This window comes from Schistocerca nitens, chromosome 6 (assembly GCF_023898315.1).
Source record: "Schistocerca nitens isolate TAMUIC-IGC-003100 chromosome 6, iqSchNite1.1, whole genome shotgun sequence".
Taxonomy (NCBI): Eukaryota; Metazoa; Arthropoda; class Insecta; order Orthoptera; family Acrididae; genus Schistocerca; species Schistocerca nitens.
Window position 1 is genome coordinate 512,241,098 of NC_064619.1, and position 23,794 is coordinate 512,264,891.

Below are 23,794 nucleotides of genomic sequence, written 5' to 3' on the forward strand. Positions count from 1 at the left end.
CGGTGTTCCATTTCGAAGAACATTGGTTTCTCATTTTGCAGTCATGTACATGATTACTGTTCTGGGGTTGACGATCGCCGGAAGGCGCTTTTCACAACACGCGCGAGGTTGTAGAAATAAAAATTGGTGCTGTTATCTTACTGGTGAAAAAACAAAAAAAAAAAATGGTGGAGGGGGCATCGCAACATTTGGAAATAGGATAAGTCTGCACCATTGAGAAACGCTTCCAAACAACTGTCTGAAGGTGATGACCTCTAAAATTAATCCCTTGCTCGACTGTGACAGGTAACAGATATCCACTGTTCCCCCGAGCCTTCCTCCATCTCAACCAAGTGGTACCAGTCAATCATTAGGTGTGCCAGCGGACAGATGGGATGGGAAAGACATTGTTGATATGCGACGATGTACCGTAATGCACACCACAGGTGATAGCGCGATCAGTTTTAGCAATTTTACCAATTGCTCCGTAATTTCGACGCTAGCCATTGACACAGCAGATTGCTTCCCGATTTCTGTATCATCGCTAAATCGCCCCTCCACTACTTTGCAAGTACCATACGGTACATAATGAATGCAGGACGTCGATTCGGACATATACACCACATATTAGATTGAAAATGCAGATAGTTGACTGTGCAGTACGTCCATTCGGGCATATACATTAAAGCATACCAGACGGCGTCCTGTACCGATGCAGTTAGGTGGTTTACGTATTTCCAGCACATCGACCATAGTGCAGAATTTACGATTATGACTGGTCATCTTTCCCCGTGTGGATGGGCATCACAGAGTATCCTCACATTCTTAGGATAAAGTCGGGATTGACAAATCCCTCCCATACTGTCTTTGGTCAATCTTTCCTGCAACATACTTGGCAATTTAATCTACAAGTGCACATCTCGTGGAGGAGCTGTTCCCGTAACTGCTGTTCAGCAGACTGGTCTGCACCAATCTTACCCAAATGCACAAGATCTCTCCAATTCTTGCATATCGAGGAGGGTAGCATCTCTTATCGGGGTATAGTAGACATGACAGTGTTGCGTTGATATAACAGACGATCAAGAAGAAATGTACGGCTTATACATGACGGAGTTCGAAATGGATAGAGTTTGAAATATTTCACGTAAGTCAATTGTGCTATGAATGCTGAAATATTATTCCACTGTCTGGAGACAGTACCAGTGAGGTACCAGCGTGAGAGAAATGATCGTAAAGCATAAACACACACTCCTATGATTACGCAGTTCTGCACCTAAAAATGCTATATTGTTAGTTCCATACGGTTTCCGAAGTATTAGTCGTACAGAATGCAAGGCTCTTAATACTGTAATGTCCAACATCAGACACACAATCACCCCACAAGTTCCCTACCGCAATCACTATGCTGACAAACTTTAGAATGATAAAACAACTTCCTTCAACACTATTCTGATGTTCTATAAAGGTATCGTCAATGGTTATCCGCCGCTCTAGTTTCTTTGAAACCAACTAGAACGAAGTCAGGAGACTGCTGTTCTGTCACTTAGGAAATAAATGGATTTTATAAGTCTTTAAGTTGGAAGTGCATGGAGCCTCAATCACACTTCCCACGTCAGTCGTTCTTGTCATTAGTACTACTGATTTTGACTGATGCGGCTATGTCTCACTAGGAAACAGAGTGAGGAAAAGCCAACATGAATATTTTCGATAGCGGATACGTTGAGGTACTACCTACGCCCTCCTGCATGAAAGTGCACATGAAGAAGCAGCAGCTTCTTATGAGAGAGTAAGCACCCCTATCAGTACCCAAAGAAATGTAGCAATCTTATTGCTGTTTACAGTAGCATCATAACAACTGTGGTAGTATTCCTTTCGCACAAAGAAGTCACGGCCTGATGTTAGGTAGTTCTGCTCATGCCTAGTATAATATAGGAATTTCGTCCTAACACCACACCTCCCGAGTACACCCCCCTCACACTATTTAAGGTGATATATGTAGCATAGGTCCACTCTCCTACAGAACGCTCTAGGGATTGACTTAAATCTGACAAATGCACTGATTCTTCTACTTAGTACTTCAGGAAAACATTTCTTGTGGCCATTAACCGTAATTCGGTAATATCTGTATTCGACTGCATGTGTGAGAACACAGTTATGGATTGGGATACATATGTTCTGCATGCCTTGATATAGCGCCTCAGCATAATACTTATGTCGCCTTTGTTGAAGTATGTGTTAAGAAAACCTACGTAGTTCACAGGGACAGGGGGATAGTTAAAACTGAATGCAGCCAGAGGTTAATTTTTAAGCTTTTCTCAATCTTGAGCATCCGGGTACCCCCAACCAACCTCAATTCCTCGCATTTCACGGTACTTTTTCTCTATTTTTATGTATTCTCAGTCAATTTACTTAATTTTATAAGTTTTTTCCGAGATTTTACGTATTTCGTAGTATTTCCCTCAATTTTACTCATTTCCCAACAATTTTTCGTAATCATACGGAATTTTCCTGGATTTTTACAGATTTTATGTCATTTTTCATATTTTTCGATATTTTTCTGTGTGTATTCGGTCATATTTCTGGCATATCCATGCGTTGGATGATTCTATATGCGATATTTGCGTGTCCTGTACACCAGCACACTAAAAATTACTAAGATTTCCCCTCTTCCCGATGGTCTATATGGATTCGTTTTGGATGGGAAGATCATGAAAAGTATAGTGACACTCAACTCGTACCTAGATGAGGCTCAGTGAGTGGTCCAGATCGGAAACTCGTAGTCTGGAAACAAATTTGTGTACTTCTACTACACATCAGAGAGGTTGTCTGCAGACTCACGTAGTGATGCACTTGATGGAAACTCAAAGTCCGGCTCAGTTCTACACGTTCATCTGACTTCCACTCTACCATCTATGGATCTGCAACAGGAACTTGACAAGTGTACAGAGTTAATTTTTTTCCCGTAAGTATATGCTCTTATTGCTTATCACATCAGCTTCGCTACTTTTGTTTACACCCTCCAGCTCTGATATGTCCCCACAACCATGTCAGGACATTTACGTACTATAGATTTCGGGTATTTTTTTATCCTAGTAATAAGTTATTGCCGGCCGTTGTGGCCGAGCGGTTCTAGGCGCTTCAGTTTGGAACCGCGCGACCGCTACGGTCGCAGGTTCGAATCCTGCCTCGGGCATGGATGTGTGTGATGTCCTTAGGTTACTTAGGTTTAAGTAGTTCTAAGTTCTAGGGGACTGATGACTTCAGAAGTTAAGTCCCATAGTGCTCAGAGCCATTTGAACCATTTTTTGTTATTCGTTAGTTGACAGTGTGTTGACTGTACTTAGCATCCTGTAACATGAGTTTCCCCTCCCCATATCAACAGAGTATGTACCCCTGGAAACGTAATTTATAGACAAACAGTCAGCAAGTTACGCATTCGAACCGCAACCGTCTGCCATTGACAGATCTACACACATACATATAGAGAAGATGCATACATACTACCAATCGCGAATTCTCGATCTCAACCGATTGTACATTATTTTCCCCAGTGCTACAGCCTCACAAACAATTAATATGAATTTTATTCTCTTGTGTTCTATGTACGCCCCAACCAGATCGTGCTGCATGGCTACAAGTGATGAGAACACACGACGTCCATAGTTCCTTTGTGAAGCTGCAACTAAAACAGTGCCTCGAGTTATTTTAAAACGTCATGGTACTTGAGCCACTATCATCTTAAATTTAACCTTTAGTATAGTCATTTATAACGTAGTTAATAGTGGGGTCTATCAGATTAAATGGTATACGTTTGCATATCATTTATTGTGTAGGATATATCATGGAGGGAAGAGAAGAGAGGTTGGTAAAAGAAATTTGTAGATTATGAGACATAGAGGAAGGGAAAAGCGATAAATCTTGGCAAGTATAGTCAAAGATAAAAAGTGTGTGGGGGGGAGGGGGCAGAGAAGATTATTAGCAAAACCAGTATTCAGTAATACACATGACCAAGCATCTTTTTTCCGTCTTGTAAACAGTTCCAAGAATTGCTTTTTCCTGAGCTCACTTTGATCATTGAGTAACTTATCTGATCATCTTTTCATATAACTGTAGATTTCCACTTCTTCCAAGACGTTCATCACCCGGACCCTAGGGATGATGGGCAACATTTCAATATTATTCACCATACATTGTATTGTATGCTTACTCTGAATAGGGTGATTTATAGAGGGTAGATTTCTCATCCGCTCTTTAAACCTTGTCATAAATTTGAGCCCCATTTGCCTAATATAATTATTGCAGTCACTGCAAGAAATTTTGTAAATATCTGCATTTAAAAGTCTTTGTATGCAAACAACCCTATGCGAAAATTTGTTGTGCTCTGAGCTGTTAGTTTTGAAGATTATCTTAATATCTTGTTTTCGAAAAAATCTTGCACGTTTTTGCAAGATGTCTCCCTTGTAAGTCATGTTTATATATTTTAAAGTATTTTTCTACCTAAACCTTGCTTAATCTTACCTTTCATTGTTTGTTGTAAGCATTCAGTTTCCTTAATCCCTCGGTCATTGGCTTTTGCTTTAAAATGTTCACATCATTAATTTTCCCATGATTATAAAGTGTAAGTTCAAACTTTTGCATATATTACTCCCGAAAAACGTCGTTTTCTGTTCTTGTGCACGATTCGGTCTTGCACTTGCAATTGTCCAGAGTTGTTGGCGCCCTGTATATTCCGAAAGTACGAAAATTGCGTTTTTTCTTCACATGGAACGTAAAATTCCGCATTCTGGCCCTAGACGTGTTAGTCGGGCTTGACTGTCCGCAGTGTCGTTCTCTGCCAACGGCATTAGTGGATGCGCTATGGAGGGACCTGTGGTCAGCACGTTGTTCTCCTCGTCGTTATTTCATTTCTTGGCTGTGGAATCGCTAGCTCCAGGTCAAGTAGCTCCTCAATTGTAGTCACGAGACTGAGTGCACTCCGTTTCAGTCCTCCCACCACGGAACAATCTCTGGCGGTACCGGGACTCGAACCTGGGTCACCCATATGGCAGTCATCCGCGCCGGGTAAGTCCAAGAACCTTTATAGTTCTTCCCTCTCCGTATTCCGCAATAACATTCAGTTTCGGATGCAAACTGTTAAAACTAGTCACCGCGAAAAGTTGTTAAAGTATGAAGTGGCAGTTTTGTGTGTGATATTGACCACAGACAACACTTTTTCTGAGTGCATCTATGGAGAAAGTTCTCTGAGATCCAAAGTTTGTTGTTGTCGTCAAGTACTCAGTCCATGGCTGAGGGGGAGACTGAGTTGTCGAGAGTGATTGGAAGAAAACGTGTGTACTGGGGTGGACGACTAATTTCGGATTGCTGTTGCTGTAATTTGGAATTTATCAAAGAAGCTGAAGTCCAGCCAAGAGCGTCAGTTTTGTAGAAAGTGGGATGTCGTGTTTAGTGAGCATTTTCAGTTTCGATACATAAATTTTCGTGGCTTGCGTTGTTGGACTATCACGGTACGGTTGATTCTTTACCTCGTAATAATTTCATATTTGGTTCCTCCTAAGCAGTGCAGAATTGAAGTGAAATTAATTTTCATATTATTCGAGACTGAGCCTCCTAATCCCGCTTCTTACTCAAAAGTTTAAACAGAAAAGTATTTCGGACTCGCAATGCAGTTCACGTTGTCCGACTGTTAAATAGCTATTAAACTGGCATGTAGCATCTTGCAATGTATATGGCACGATTATTTGAGTAACGACAAAGCAGTGTGATTTATTTCAGGCAGGCATTTGCAAGGTATAACTGTTTATCTGTTGTCGCACAGGCATGTCAAAGTGATTGTTAGGGCCATTATTCAACATTGTTTATGAACTTCAGTGATTGTCTTTCCTTGTTATATTCGGATTCTGATTTGTTTAGTTCAGTACCTGCGTAACTGTTTTTTTCGTAATAATGCTCTTGGGTACTATAAACACAGAAGCTTCGTATGCAAGTAAGAAATGATTACATACAGGCACTAGTGAGAAAGGAACATTACGTACACAGTCAAACTGCAGTCAAAGTCTTTCAATGAGATGCAAGGGTAAAAACTCTCTTTTGAAAAGTTACACTTAGACTTTCACAGTAATAGGAACGATAAAGCATAAAACTTAACAGCCATATGTTACTCTCTTCCCGATCACCTCTAAGCAATAACATCAAGTCATCGGCATACTATACATATTTTCTGTCACGAAAATGTCAATAACAGACCCAGCTTGTGGGCTTTTCATTTCCGACCCATCTCTTTTGATGGTATACCTACTTATTAAATTTGAAGTAATTGAATGTCAATACGTTGCATCATAGAATGAAGGCTTTCTCGACCGGATGTTTCAGCTGCCGAGAATTCTTCCGGATTGTATGGCGGTCGTCCATGGAACTCTTCTATCCCTGACGTTTCGTCCAAAGCTACGTTGGACATCTTCGGTGGTGCTCCTGGTTGTGCTGAGTCTTGCCGACTTTTGCCGAGTTTTGCATCACCCCGGTTCCCAGAACTCCTGAAGATAGACGTTGACTGTGGATATTGTATTACAAACACAGCCCCTTTGACTGTTCAGAGATGTCACTAAACCCGCCCAAAGATGTAAACAGCCAAGTACGACCAGCGCCTATGAGACGGCGAGGTCTGACAGTCGATCAGTTCCAGTCATTCCACCAGGAAGGAGGTACACGGCACGTGTTGTCTGTAGTTAACCATGCCTAGACGGTCAATACCGCGGTTCGATCGCGTCCGCATTGTTACTTTGTGCCAGAGAGGGCTCTCACCAAGATAAGTGTCCAGGCTTCTCGAAGTGAACCAAAGTGATGTTATTCGGACATGGAGGAAATACAGAGAGACAGGAACTGTCGATGATATGCCCCTCCCAGGCTGCCCAAGGGCTACTCCTGCAGTGGATGACCGCTACCTACCGGTTGTGGCTCGGAGGAACCCTGGCACCAACTCACCATGTTGAATAATGCTTTTCGTGCAGCCACAGGACATCGTGTTACGACTCAAACTGTGCACAATAGGGTGCATGATGCGTAGCTTTACTCTCGACGTCCATGGCGAGGTCCATCTTTGCAACCACGACACGATGCAGCACAGTACAGATGGGCCCAACAACATGCCGAATGGACCGCTCAGGATTGCCACACGTTCTCATCACCGATGAGTGTCGCATATGAGTTCAACCAGATAATCGTCGGAGACCTGTTTGGAGGCACCCCTGTCAGGCTGAACGCCTTAGACACACTGTCCAGCGAGTGCAGCAAGGTGGAGGTTCCCTGCTGTTTTGGGGTGGCATTATGTGGGGCCGACGTACGCCGCTGGTTGTCATGGAAGGCGCCGTAACGGCTGTACGATACGTGAATGCCATCCTCTGACCGATAGTGCAGCATATTGGCGAGGCATTCGTCTTCATGGACGACAATTCGCACCCCCATCGTGCACATCTTGTGAATGACTTCCTTCAGGATAACGACATCACTCGACTGGAGTGGCCAGCATGTTCTCCAGACATGAACCCTATCCAACATGCCTGGGTTAGGTTGAAAAGAGCTGTTTATGGACGACGTGACCCACCAACCACTCTGAGGGATCTACGCCGAATCAGTGTTGAGGAGTGGGACAATCTGGATCAACAATGCCTTGATGAACTTGCGGATAGTATGCCACGACGAATACAGGCATGCATCAATGCAAGAGGACGTGCTACTGGGTATTAGAGGTACCGGTGTGTACAGCAAAGTGGACCACCACCTCTGAAGGTCTCGCTGTATGGTGGTACAACATGCAATGTGTGGTTTCAATGAGCAATAAAAAGAGCGGAAATGATGTTTATGTTGATCTCTATTTCAATTTTCTGTACAGGTTCCGAAACTCTCGAAACCGAGGTACGAAAAACTTTTTTTGATGTGTGTAGATACACTATTTTCTTTTGATATTATACACTCCTAGGTAGGATTCGGCAAGCACGAAGACAAACAGTACAAACTCTCGCCGTGTGCGGGCTGGCATTATCTTGTTGAAATGTAGGCCCGGGATGGCTTGCCATGAGCGGGCGTAGAATATCACAATGTACCGCCATGCCGTAAGGATGCTGCGGATGGCAATCAAAAGAGTCCTGCTGTGAAAAGAAATGACACTCCAGACCATCACTCCTGGCTGTCGGATCGTATGGCCTGCGACAGGTTGGTATCCCACACTTCTCTAGGGTGTCTCTAGACACGTCTTCGACCTGAAATCTCGTTGACTGGAGTAGAATGATCAGTCCCACTTAGAAAAAAAAAAAATGAAATGAGCGTATGTTATCATTGGCTGGGAGGTCCCAGACGAGAAAGTTTGGTCGCCAAGTGCAAGTCTTATTTCAATCGACGCCACATTGGGCGACTTGCGCGCCGGTGATGTGATGAAATGATGATGAGAACAACACAACATCCAGTCCCCGAGCAGAGAAAATCTCCAACCCAGCCGGTAATCGAGCCCGGGCCAGCTTGCATTGGAGGAGCGCACGTTACCGTCCAGCTAAGCAGGCGGACGTCCCGCTGAGAAGGAGCGTGGATGACTAGCGCAATTTGCACCTATTTTTTTAAAAATAGCATAATACTTACTTTAATCTTAGTATACGACTTGAGAAGAGAACTTGACGACTGTGCACTAGGGGTAAGGGGCTGCCTATTTGCTAAGGTAGCACTCTGTCACAGACATGAAATTGTAGATGGCTCTTAAAGAGTTGTTTAACTTATACGCTGTAATTTTTTTTATCGGTAGATGGGCTCATGTGGTACATGATACCGAAACCGGTAGCCAGTAGACAAAATAAAATTGCGACTATAAACTAAAACAAATAATTTCTTCAGATTATGTTGCTGTTCCAGTCAACAGTGTATCAGGAACATGTAATATGTTACCTTGTCAAATGTATGGAACTTCTCTTATAAGTTTATGGAACAGTGTTTAAATTATGACTCTTAACATGAAAATGCAGTTCAGTAAGGAATGCCTGTTACATAATATACTACCGAAGTATACTATAATATACATGAAACTTTATATATGAAAAACAAAGTCAGTGTCTTGCGGATCGAAAGCGAAATTAGGGATCTAGAAGTAAGGTTAGTGAATCTTTGTAAGATTTAATGTAGAACTAAATTTTGACTCAGCTCCAATATGCAATCATCATAAACAGGGTTAAGGACAACGTTCAAGGCCTTCAGAACACAATTAGTTGAAGAAAGCAAAAGAAGGTTACTAAACAGAAGGAACTAAACGGGAAGTGAAAAAATAAAGCTTGGGACTTTTATCCACATGTGATATCCTAACCGAAATACAGTTTAACAGACAGGAAGAGGGGACGTTAAAAATATTTAAGGCACAATTCGCTCAATGAAAAGACCATTTGCACCATGGAAGCTGAAGAAAGTCTAGACACGAAAATTGCTAAATTAGTTAATGAAGAACAGTGCAGAACACATGTTAAAACAAAAATATTTGCCACAATGGAAACAACCAAGAGGTAAAGTACAAAAAATACATACAAACTTGGATGCAAATGACACTATTGTTTTAATGGTGGACAAAGGAAAGGCCTTAATTATATACATAGTAGATCATGAAAACAAGGCACTCCATTTTATTAATTTTATTTTTAGCGGAATTTCATTTGCAGTCGAGACATACAGTGTAACATTTCTTACGTTTAATTGTGTGAATTGAAACAGGTCTAGACTGGGCTGATATTCCTTCTAACTCGTATATCTGTGTTTTCATCCCGATCAACGTAACTGGTGTAATTACGGAAACCCTATCCGATAAAATGAGTCGCCGAAACTGTCTGAAAGTCTATAACTTTATTTTTAATTAACTTTACCTAACTGTTTAAAAAACGTAACTGTATAAGCTGTTCTGTGAAATTCTGTCGTCCAGCACATTGGAGAGGGCTACAATGCGTGACTTCACAGTACGTAACTTGCAGTTCCAAAGATAACAGGATAAAAAGCACATAAATTTACCAAAAGAATTTTGAAAGAATAAATAATCAAAATGATCCTCTAAAAATGAGCTGTAATTTATGTACGCGAACTGACAAAATAAATTTCCAAATACTGAATAATATACACGCAAGTAAAAAACTGCACTGTGAGTACAAGGTTGCTTGCATTTGAAATGAAATCTGAACTGAATGTTATCCGAACAGAACTGATAATGAATTTTAAAAGCCAAAACTCACTGAGAATAACCGAACTATGGCCTGTCTGTGATGTAGAACTGATCCTAACAAATTTCGTGTGGCTTACCTGTGAAAAGAGACGATGCACAAAGTGATGAGCATGAAACATGCAGCGCAGCCTCAAGCAAACAAAATAAAAGAAAAACTTTGCACTTGTGCACTAAAAGGACGTGCAGCTATTCTAAGTAGTAGATCATGCTTCAATCACCGTGTTCTGCAAAGCGCAATGTGACGATACATGTAATCAGAAAATATGAATTTTTTTCGTGAGAGGATGGTGATGGAATTTGAAGTTGCTAAATGATTAAAAGTAATTTACCCTTTCAAAACTATATTATGAAAAGTGATAGTCATTCCACAACAATCACAATGGTAAAATAAATTTCTCTGCAATGAAATTAATTACTGATAATGGTAAAGCAGTGGGAAAACTAACTTCAGTGCAAGCCATGTGAACTGTTAACATTACTTATTCTTGTCTAAACAATGAACTAATCAACCCAAACTGAAAGAAAAATTCAATAAAAACTTCCCGTTATTCAAACGCATCGTAACTACGCACGAGCAAGCAGTGCAGTAACAACATTAATTCATTATCATAACGAGTCCAATTAATCTTTACAAAATTGTAATTCGCAATTCATCCTTCTCTGTATCTTACCTCTGTACTCTGCAAGCTACTTCCATCCGCTCAGTTGCAAAGCCAACACCCGATTCTCTCACTGGCTTATCACAGCGTGCTCACAGCAACGACAATTCTACTGACAACCAAAGATCACATTATTTGTACTCAGAGCCTCTGTGGCATAACATATGGACCACTGAGAACTACTGTTCGAAAAACGTTTAGCATTCAAATATGAAATATGACACGTCCAATAAAAATTTAAAGCTGAAATCACTTTCCTTGAATACCAAAAAATTAACTAGAAACCTTATAGCTGTCGTTAACATCCATTTCTTAATATTTAACAATTAAGAAGATGGATCAGAAATCATGAACCCACAGCTGTCAACCCTGCAGGCTTCGTTTAATCAACATAAAAAGGAAATCACACTATGACACAGGGCGCCCATCTCATTTTATTTTTTAAAGCCTGTACTGGACTAAAACAATTTAAACTCTATAAGTTTATAGCTCTGAAGCTTGCCATTAAATACAAGGAATAAATCATGAGTCAAGGTACCACTTACACCATTAACAAGAAGGTGCAGTCAACAATTTGCAATCAGGAGCTGGCCTCTGTTACTCAGAGTGGACGGGCACTCTGCCTGGCAAACTTAAGAATTTCATGCAGTAAACTTGCCAGTACACGTCAACTACAAAAGCCAATTCTTATTAAACTGGCAATGAACAAAAGCTGTGCGTAAGCATTTATAAAAAATAGCCCCAAAAAGTTTTGGTCGTACGTAAAATCTATGAACGCTAGAAACAATTCAATACCTTCTCTTGCTGACAGTACGGGTAATGTAACTGATGATGATAAACAGAAGGCCGAAATTCTAAACCTAGCTTTCAAAAACTCGTTTACGGTAGAGGACTGCAGCACCATTCTCCCTTTCAATTATCGAACAAACGCAAGAATGGCTGACATAGTGTTTAGTGTATCTGTGATTGTAAAACAGTTAAGATCCTTAGACGCCAGGAAGGCATCTGTCCCAGACGATATCCCCGTAAGATTATATGTTGACTATGCTGCAAATATAGCACCATTCTTATCCATCACCTATCAGAGATCATTGGAACAGCGGAAAGTTCCACGGGACTGGAAGAAGGCCCAGGTCATAGCAATCTATAAAAAGGGTAGGATATCGGATGCACATAATTACCGGCCAATTTTACTAACATCGATTTGTTGTAGAATCATGGAACATATTTTGTGTTCAGACATAATGGTCTTTCTATACTCTGAAAAGCTCATTTGCAGAAAAATGGCTCTGAGCGCTATGGGACTTAACTTCTGAGGTCATTAGTCCCATAGAACGTAGAACTACTTAAACCTAACTAACCTAAGGACATCACACACACCCATGCCCGACGCAGGATTCGAACCTGCGACCGTAGTGGTCATTTGCAGAAACCAGCACGGTTTTAGCAAACAGCGGTCATGCGAGACACAGCTCTATGTGCATGATATACAACAGGCTCTAGATACCGTCACCCAGGTTGACGCCATATTTCTCGACATTCGAAAGTCGTTCGACTCAGTTCCGCACTGTCGCTTGCTCAAAAAAGTGCGCGCTAGCGGTCTATCCGATGACATATGCGGCTTGTAAGAGGTCCGAGCAGATGTAATTTCGATGTATTGCTCATGCGCTGCCTGCAATATGCAAGGTCTCTGACCAGAGAGCAGTGTTGACTGCAGTAGGAACTTTGAAGCTGTAGCAATAAGTTGTTGCTAGTCTGCAGTCTGCTCTGGTCTGGTCTGGTGTATCGTGTTGGCTGGCCCGGTCGTGGTGCAGCGATGCTGGAGCCTGAGTATTATTGTATAAGGTAAAAAGCAGCCTCGCGCGTATGTAGTAATGTTATCTCAAGTCCCATGTAAATGTTTTAAAAATCTCGTAATAATAATCTTCCTCATATAAAGTAACTTTTAACAACCATTCATTTCAATTTAAAGAATTTACTAATTTCTCCCATCCATGATCATCCCGATTGTTGCAAAAAAAAAAAAAAAAAAAAAAAAAAAGAAAAGAAAATCAGTTGCTTCCTTTCATAAATGACAGATCTATCGGCCAGCATTGCACAGGGCTGTGCCAGAAAAATTTATTATAAGAGCAGATATATATGCGTTATCCGGCGACTTCATTGAGGTAAGAATTTTTCCTTTTTTATTCAGAATGATCTTTCAGGGCCATGACGCAGCACTGCTGTCGTCCAAAATTTACCAGGTTAAATTCACAGTGAATTATTGAAAAGTCATAAGTGAGCGACAATTTAATTGAGAGGTTAGTTACATTGTATTATTACCAGGTTACTGAATTTATTTTTTTATTGGGATGTTACACTGAATGTGAACGACATAATTATAATTTTTACTGTTGAGAGGTTTAGGAATTTTTCTGTTCTGAGGTTACATTAAATGAGAGAGAATTTTGTGGGGAGGTTACACTTGGCGACAACCGGCCAGGATCGTATTTTCTTTGTGAATTTCTGAGAAGTAGTCATATATCTGCTCTTATTTACTTAAATGTAGTTTGCATCTGGCGCAACGCATTTACTAATTTGTCACTCTTTCTTTCGCAGATCATCGGCAATTTATTGCTCTTTGTTGTAATTGTGTTTGTTCCATTTTTGCTTTGTGTTTGTTTCATTTTGTGCTTAATTTTGATTTGTGAAAAATGCCTCGAAAAACTGTTAACAGTACATCGCGATGTGCAATGAGTGAAATAGCCGACTCGAATAATTTGACCGATAATACTTGCGACACTCAGTGTAATAGCGATAATCCTCTAATTACTGATAATCAGTGCGTGCCGATTACTAGTAATGATTTGCAAAATTCACGTAGCGAACGGATAATTGTTTCTCACGAAGATGAACAATGTAGTCAAAATACGTCAGATTTATTTGATTCCGAGGTAGTGACCAACAGTGCATATCCAATTGGCGAACCTTCTCAAGAATCAGAGAATGACCAAATGGTTACACAAAACGTGACAAATGCAGATACACCAACACACAGCATAGAAAATAGAGTCGCTAATTTTGACATGGATCAAGTTATGGCAGTATTGCTACAACTTAATGAAAATAATAAACAACTAAATGAAAAACTAGACAACAATTCCAAACAGTCGAATGAAAAACAAGACAACAACTTCAAACAACTTAATGAAAATCTTAAACAGTTGAATGAAAAACACGACAATCTAAATGAACAGAACAAACAAGTTAGTGAACAGATTACAGCCGTTGCCGCGCAGTGTCATAATACTAAAGAACAATTACGTGAGGAAATTAAGGCTTGTGCTAGGAACAGTAGTGAAGAAATTAGATCTGTGGCACAAGAATTAAGTAATACACATGCAGCCACAGCTAAATTACTTAGAGATGAAATTAGTGCAGTCGCTAATCAATGCTCTGAAAACGCAACACAGTTACGCGACGAGTTTAAATTAATGTCATCAGAACTTTCACGCACACTGGATGCGAAAGTAGACACGAAATTTGAACAACAAAACATCCAAATTGACGAACGTTTTAATCGCCACCTACAAAACAGTGAAACGCGTTACCGTAAATTTATACAGGAACAGAATAAAGTAAAGCAACAAGTCATGGAAACAATTACTGCACAGAGAAAGGAAGATAAGCGTAAATTGTTTACGAAAGCAAAAACATACGTAGACAACAATAGTGCTACAGTATTAGACGAAATCAAAAAGTTGAACACCGAATTGCATGATGAAATCTTCGATCTTAAAACAAAAACAGACACACACACATTAGACTTTCAGACAATGACCAACAGACTTGAAAAGTTGGAATTAATACAGGATCCCGATGCCATCAAAGCAGACGTTAAGAAATTGAACAAAACCACACGTAAGATACAAAACAAATCAATGCTTGTGTTACTAAAAACGATGATCAGGTAAAAGCACTGACTGAAAAATATGATGAATTGGCCAGTCGTATTGATGTTATCGAAAATAATAACGACACCAAATCAGACGATACGTCACCAGTTTCGCTTAATCAAACACCTGAATTCCAAAATTTACAGCAGACGATCAGTGAGATAGGTTCGTCCAATAATACACTACGCAGAAAATTGTCAACTTTACAGCAAGAAGTGACAGAGATGAAAAATGTTTCAGCCTTTAACACATCACAGCATACGCCACTCTCCGAACATTTGTCAGACTCACACAGCCAGTATAATTTAGGTAATTTACAGAGAGTACGTGACTTAGATTCCGAACAGTCACAGACAAACAGATTAGCATACAATTCTGAACCTGTTCAGACATTCAGAGACGAAAATTTTGATTACAAGCACTTTCTATCCGTTAGGAAATTTAAAGTATTTAAAAATGACAGAACACAGATTCACCCCTTGGATTGGATACAACTTCCTTTTGAATTTTCACGGGCATTGCCTGTAACAAAGAAACTAAAATTTATTTGCAGCGCGTAATAGACCTCAGGGGATTCATTACGCTTCGATGAATATGTGCCGTAGCGTGCACAGGGCCCCGAGCCGAAGTAGTGCTATTTCATCTTTAGTATTTTGCACTGCTGCTTTCTCTTTTACTATCCTTTATATCTTTCAAAACAACTCTTCGGCTATCGATCTATCTAGAATAATGAATGAGTAAAGAAAACCTGATATGACAAATTTTACCGAAAGTGACATTTTTCTTTAGACACTCCCGAAGCGACAAGAACTACCAGCGTAATTTTAATAACAGGCAAAATTTTAATTATCAGTATCGTCAAAATTATCAGCAATAGGAAACGAATTTTGGTAACAATAGAGGTTTTTCCCCACAACAACAACAAAACCAGCCGGTTAACATACCTAACCAACAATGTAATGTGCAAGGTCAACCAAGCTTTAATGTTTTGCCGCCTACACGCATAGCGTCGGCCACACCAAATAGTAACGCACAGCAACAAGGAAATCACTACGTACAGAAAACACACCATTTTAACTCATATCACAATGCGCCGTATAGCAATGACTGTTATGACAGACGTAAAAGTAATGAGCACAATTTTCAGCGTACGTTTAATAACAGTCGGTCTTACCAGCAGCAGAATCAACCACAACAACAGATTATCATGAATGAACCAGACAGTAGGTATCATCCCGAACCTAATGCGTCAGGACGAAATAACAGAACAGTACAAATAGTCGAAATGCCACAGCATCCTCCCGCAAATAATAGCACGTCAGAAAGAATTTGACTAGATACAGTACAGGTAGCATCTTGCAGAACGCGAGCAATACTTTTGACACACAGAATCTTGTTCACGAAAATGTTATTACTTCAAAGTTACAGACACACTTATTTTGTATTGCAGGTCATACGTTTCACTCAAATTTTTGGATTGTTCCCTTATTGACAACAGGCGTTATTTTAGGTACGAATTTTCTGGTACAACATGACGCAATTATTGACTTTCAAAATTCGTATTTAATGTTAAAGGATGTAAATGTACAACTCGCATTAGAATTTCAGCACTTTTTATCTGCAGAAGAACAAACAATTAATCGGACAGAGGTCATTTTTGCATCAGGTAACATAGTCTGTCATTCCACATTGTTCACAGATACGTACGTACACAACTATAATACTCCAGACGAAGCCGACTATGACGTTATACAGATGATTTCTGATAAAGTTAAACAGAGCAATGCAAATGCAGACGACGAACGTACTCAACTACACAAAATTCTTTTACAGCAAGCTCCAGTTTTTGACAACGTCCCTGGTACTATGTCCGGATTTATGTATGAATTTCAAGATTATCAGATTATCAGATAAGCCAAACATTATCCCATTCCGTATATTCACAGAGAACAAGTTAAGAAAGAATTGCAAGCTATGCTTGACCAAGGAATTATTGAACCGGCAGTTAGTCCGTACATAAACCCGTTCCATATTGTTAAGAAAAAGGATGGTTCACTTCGCCTCGTACTTAATTCGCGTCACATCAATGACATTATTATTAATGAAACAGATCACCCACAGACACTAGAAGAACTTCTACAGAAATTTCATGGGACTGTTATTTATTCCACATTAGATTTGAAATCGGGATTTTGGCAAATTCAGCTCCATCCGAAATGCAGAAAGTACACAGCTTTTCTCTGTTTTGGTGACTATTATCAATTTTGTAAATTACCGTTCGGTTTAACTATTTCTTCAGCAACATTTATTCGCGGTTTGAATACTATACTTCCGACAGAATTAAAAGATAGAATCACAACGTATGTAGACGACATTCTTATTGCAGAAGCTAACTGGTCTGAACACAATTTGATTCTTGAACAACTGTTACGAACTTTTCGTGCACAAGGACTCACAGTTAATCTCAGTAAATCGCACTTTGGCAAAACGTCTATAAAATTTGTTGGACATGTAATTTCAGCAGAAGGCATTGCGCCTAACCCGGAAAAACTTCAAGCTTTACGTGACATTACTGTTCCTACGACGAAGAAAAAACTACGCAGCTTTTTGGGTTTAATTAACTTTTTTCGTAAATTTATACATTACTCTGCTTTAGACACCCCTAGATTATGTCAATTGACGGGTAAAAACACTATTTGGTCCTGGGATAGCCAAGCGCAGTCTGAATTTGTCAATCTGAAACAAGCTTTGTTGAATGCACCACTTTTATCACATCCAGATCTTCTAGAAATTTTTCCATTGCCACCGACAGTTCTAACACCGCTTTAGGCGTACACATTTTTCAGGAAATTGAAGAAGATGGTTCTACAGTAATTAAAAACATCGCCTTTGCGAGTCGCATTCTGTCACCTGCTGAACGCAATTATTCTGTTACAGAACTTGAAACATTATGTGTTGTATGGGCATTTACGAGATTTCGGCATTTTCTTTATGAAAGACATACGACCGTTTACACAGACCATAGAGCTACCCTGTTTTTACTTTCAGCAAAATTTACACATGACAGGTTAAGCAGATGGAAACTTTATTTACAGGAATTTAATTTTACAATTGTTCACATTCCCGGTACACAAAATGTTGTAGCAGACGCATTATCCCGTTCTCTCAGCAACAATCAGCAAGACATCGCAACCAACTTCTGCCAAGCAAATTTTAGCGTCATGTATATTCAACAAGTTGCATTTGAAAATTTCATTTCGGCGTCATTACGAGATATAGCACAAGAGCAGAGTAAAGACAACGTATGGAAAGAAATTAAACACCTTTGGCAAGATAGGAATAATGTTACCATCAGAAACCATTACACTGTACGCAATAACATTCTGTTTCGCCGCTCTCACCCTGACAGCAACAACTGGTTACTATGCATTCCCAACGAACTGGTTAACAAATTAATTTGGTATACTCATTTAAGTTACGCACATTACGGAGCCAGAAAATGTTTTCTTATACTGAGACAGAACTGTTATTTTGCCAACATGGAGAAACGTATTCGACGAGTTTTAGCGTCGTGTAAAATCTGCCAGAAAGCTAAGTCAGACACGACTTCACATATTCCTCCGTTACATCCCATTGTACCTGTTAAATTGAGACACATGGCCGCTGTAGACATTTTTGGTCCGATTCCCAGAACTAATAGAGGTTTTTGTTACATCTTTGTCGCTGTTGAACTCACTTCGAAATTTGTAACCTTCACACCGTTACGCAAAGCTACTGCTAAAACTATTTCGAATACATTTATAAAACATTTTCTATTTCATATAAGGCTTGTATTGAAAGTAATTTCCGACAATGGACCACAGTTTCGATCTGCTATATTGACACGTATGTTACGAACAAGAAACATTTCTCCGATCTATATATCCAAGTATCACGCTTCTTCGCACCCTTGTGAACGACTAATGAAAGAAATTGGTAAACTATGTAGAATATACTGCCATAAAAAACATATTGATTGGGATACACACATACTGTCATTCCAGGATGTAATTAACTCAATACCAAATGAATCTACTATGCTATCTCCGACTGTTATATTGAAAAATGTTGAACCACCTAACAAAATTAAAGAATTAGTATCCTTTCCCACATATCGTCGACTACGCCACCATGAAATAATTGGCATTGCACTCAACAACATCAAACGTGCCGCAGAGCACCGAAGAAGACAGGAAAGACAGGTTTGTACACGCCGTGACTTTCACGTTGGACAGAAGATATTAGTACGCACACATTATTTATCCAACAGAGGAAAGAATAGATGCAGTAAATTTGAGCTTTTATACGAAGGTCCATATCGAATTCGCAGCATTCCTCACCCCAATGTAGTACACGTCGAAACTTTGAGAAGCAGAAAAAGCAGGGGCAATCACCATGTCTCCAATATTAAACCCTTTATTGAATGAACATACTTTAAGATTTATCACACTGTAATGCCATTTCCTGATTTTTATATGACCACTTATGCAATTATATTTATGTGACTACTTACTGATGATTATCATATTTTTTCCTGGCAAGTGCCCGACAAGGTAAGGTTAGCAGGTCGCTTTTCTTGTCGTTACACATCAGACCGTGAACATTTTCCATTTTTCGTGTATGTTGATTGTTTTCCTGTTTTGTTTGTATTCACTACGAAATCTTTAAGATATAACAAACACCATTTGACTTTGACATTTTTCCTTATGATATCTCATTATCTTGACTATTCTACACTTTTGGCTACTGCATTATGAGGCTGTGTGTACATTTTTGTACCTGAACACTCTCTATGTTTTTGACATAATACGTTTTCTGTCATGCTATGCTGTATGCTTAATTATATCATTAGACACAAGTTTTTATTTAATGGGTATATGATTTAAATGCAAGATATTAATCCTTATTCATCATTTTCAGAAAGCAATAACGTGTAAAAGAAATAACATAAACAAACCACAGTGGATTACTATGAAATGGGAATTTCACCATCAGAATGAACGAAAGAAAATGCAATACCTCGTTATGAAGAGTAAATGGATCAGAATTAACAAGCATTAACAAGAATATACTATACACATCGTATGATAGCAGTCTTAACTAATTATTTTTCTTTCAGAATACGAGGCGATTGATGCGGGCTGTCAGACAGAACTACACATCTTAGTTTTAGTGATGAAATATGCTAGAAATAAGAAACTCTATACTATGAATAGTTGTATGAAGTAAATGGTAATATGAATAATGAATAATGAAGTGTCTTTTTTGCAGATGATAATGAATGATGATGATGAAGAATATGCTAATATGAATAATGAATTTTTTCTTTGCAGCTGATGATAGTGATGAAGTTATGGTAATATGAATAATGAAATTTTCTTTGCAGATGAGGATAATGATGAAGTTTTTATATTTACTGTTAGCTAAGAAATGCTATGTAGTTATTTAAGTATTTGATGCAGTCCGTTTTGACAGTATGTCTTATATCGCATGGTATAATGACTGCATGTTTTGGAAAGGACAGCTAGAGTACATACATATTGAGTTAATTCGAAGTTCACTACTTTTCAGCATAATATGCGTTTCTTCTTTCAGCTGAATAATCCATTTTGTATTTTTTCCAGGAGAAGCTATTCATGAAATTAATGTGCTATAAGCAGTTAGTCATTAAACCTGTTCTAGTACTTGCATTTTTTTTTACCCATTTGTGTGTGTCATTCATGAATGTGATCACATATACTCTACTTGTTTCATAACCTTGCTACAGCTGACTCATGACGAATGACGTTACCTATCCTCATTTGCAGCAATAAGTCAAGAGTAAATATTGTTATGCCCCAGCAATTAATTATCGATCCCAACGCAATGCATTGCTAGCAGAAAAAAATGTATTACCAGTCCCAAATAATGCTACTAGTTTAAGAGATATTTCTAGTACTAAATATAATGCGGATTTCTCAGATGTATTGAATCCATTATATCTATGTATTATTGGACCACAGACCTTGAATAATAGTTATAGTGTGTTACATTTTAAATATGTCCTATGTCACTTGAATCATGAGTTCTGAATAATGTTTTATAAAACTATATGAATACTTTGTAACTGGCCAATGAATGCCACTGTTTCTTATATTTTAAATTTGTCTTATGTCACTTATATGCTATTATATATGAATACCAGTAGCTTGATGCTACACTCATTAGCTCCTGTTTTGAATGATGACTTCTGAACAATGCATAAAAATGTTTAGTAACTGGCCAATGAATGCCAATGATTACTATAATTAGATGAATTATGTAAATGCTATGCCATTAATTAACTCTTGTTTTGAATGATGACTTCTGAATAATGCGTAAAAATGGTTTGTAACTGGCCAATGAATGCCAATGATTACTATAATTAGATGAATTACGTAAATGCTATGCCATTAATTAACTCTTGCTTTGAATGATCACTTCTGAATAATGCATAAAAATGGTTTGTAACTGGCCAATGAGTGCCAATATTTACTGTAATTTGATGACTTATGAATAATGTTCTGTAATACTCCATACATAGTACAGAAATGTTTAGTAACTAGGCAATGAGTGCCAACAATTACTCAGATCGGTTGATAGACTAGTGTAATTCTCAATTATGACTAGCATAATACTTAATGTCCTTCACCTTCTGACCTAATTACCAGAAATTACTGCAATATCCGTTTGTCCTGTCCATCCTCATGATCATGGAGCACTATATTTGGATTTTGCACTAATTCTACGTTGGTGAAAGAGTATGGATTCTACAAGAATGTGGTGTTGACACATCATGCTGTCCACCACCTTGAACGATGGAGATGTTATTATGGTCCCACTGTTTGGTGTACCTAATATACTACCAAAATGATAACATTGAATATTAATACAACATTTCAGTGTCCTGGTTACACCGATTAATACTTCAGGGAAGAGAACTTCAGACTGTCTCACTTGGTGTTGTGCTTCTGTAGAGAGATATGGACTTTCAGTGCAGCTACGTGCAACCTACTGTGTTACAACCATGACGCAATCCTTCCCTTTCCTTTCCTAGTTCTTGTAAAATGGTAAAAAAATGTATACAGTGCGTGAGCACGTTATGTCATTTGTTAATATGTTTTGTACTCATTGCGTATCCTAGTTCTTGTAAAATAGTAAAAATATATACAGTGTGTGTGCACTTTATGTCATTTGTTAATATGTTTTGTACTCATTGCGTATACATTTTGTCATTTCTTGATATGTTCTGTACTCAATACATGTGCACTCTATTTCATTTCATGTTCTGCACTTATATATATGTATAGACTCTGTGTCTGTAAACTTAGTTAATTAAGTAGATTTTAGAAACATTTGTTGCTCATGGCAAGTCCAATTGACTCACCATCGCTGCCAAATTTTTGCCCCCCCAGTGGAGGGTTATGTAAGAGGTCCGAGCAGATGTAATTTCGATGTATTGCTCATGCGCTGCCTGCGATATGCAAGGTCTCTGACCAGAGAGCAGTGCTGACTGCAGTAGGAACTGTGCAGCTGTAGCAGTAAGTTGTTGCTAGTCTGCTCTGGTCTGGTCTGGTGTATCGTGTTGGCTGGCCCGGTCGTGGTGCAGCGATACTGGAGCCTGAGTATTATTGTATAAGGTAAAAAGCAGCCTCGCGCATATGTAGTAATGTTATCTCAAGTCCCATGTAAACGTTTTAAAAATCTCGTAATAATAATCTTCCTCATAAAAAGTAACTTTTAACAATCATTCATTTCAATTTAAAGAATTTACTAATTTCTCCCATCCATGATCATCCCGATTGTTGCAAAAAAAAAAAAAAATCAGTTGCTTCCTTTGACAGATCTATCGGCCAGCATTGCACAGGGCTGTTCCAGAAAAATTTATTGTAAGAGCAGATATATATGCGTTATCCGGCGACTTCATTGAGGTAAGAATTTTTCCTTTTTTATTCAGAATGATCTTTCAGGGCCATGACGCAGCACTGCTGTCGTCCAAAATTTACCAGGTTAAATTCACAGTGAATTATTGAAAAGTCATAAGTGAGCGACAATTTAATTGAGAGGTTAGTTACATTGTATTATTACCAGGTTACTGAATTTATTTTTTTATTGGGATGTTACGCTGAATGTGAACGACATAATTATAATTTTTACTGTTGAGAGGTTTAGGAATTTTTCTGTTTTGAGGTTACATTAAATGAGAGAGAATTTTGTGGGGAGGTTACAGGTTGGATAGAAAGTTTTCTAACAGACAGGAAGCAGTGTGTCGTTCTGAACGGGGTGACTTCAACAGAAACAAGCGTAACTTCAGGTGTACCCCAGGGTAGTGTAATAGGTCCGCCCGTTTTTATGATTTACATAAACGATCTGGTTGATGGTAATGACAGCAGCATTAGACTATTTGCCGATGATGCTGCAGTCTACAGGAAAGTGGTATCACACGAAGGTTGTGAACAAATCAATGAGGATTTGCAGAAAATTAATGTGTGGTGTAATGACTGGCAGTTATCTCTCAATATTAGTAAGTGTAGCCTACTGTGTATAACGAGGCGAAAATCCCCATTAATGTACGAGTACAAAATAAATGCCCAGTCTTTGGAAGCGGTAACATCCGTCAAGTATCTGGGTGTGACTATTCGAAATGATCTCAAATGGAATGATCAGATTACCCAAGTGACGGGTAAGGTAAACTCTAGATTGCGGTTTATTGGTAGAATCCTGAAGCGATGCAGTCCTTCAACAAAGGAAATAGCTTACAATACCTTAGTTCGTCCGGTCTTAGAGTATTGTTCGTCTGAATGGGACCATTACAGTTGGGTCTGATTCAAGAGATTGAGAAGGTCCAAAGAAGAGCGGCAAGATTCATGACTGGTACATTTAGCCATCGCAAGAGCGTTACAAATCTGATAGAAAGTTGGAAGTGGGAC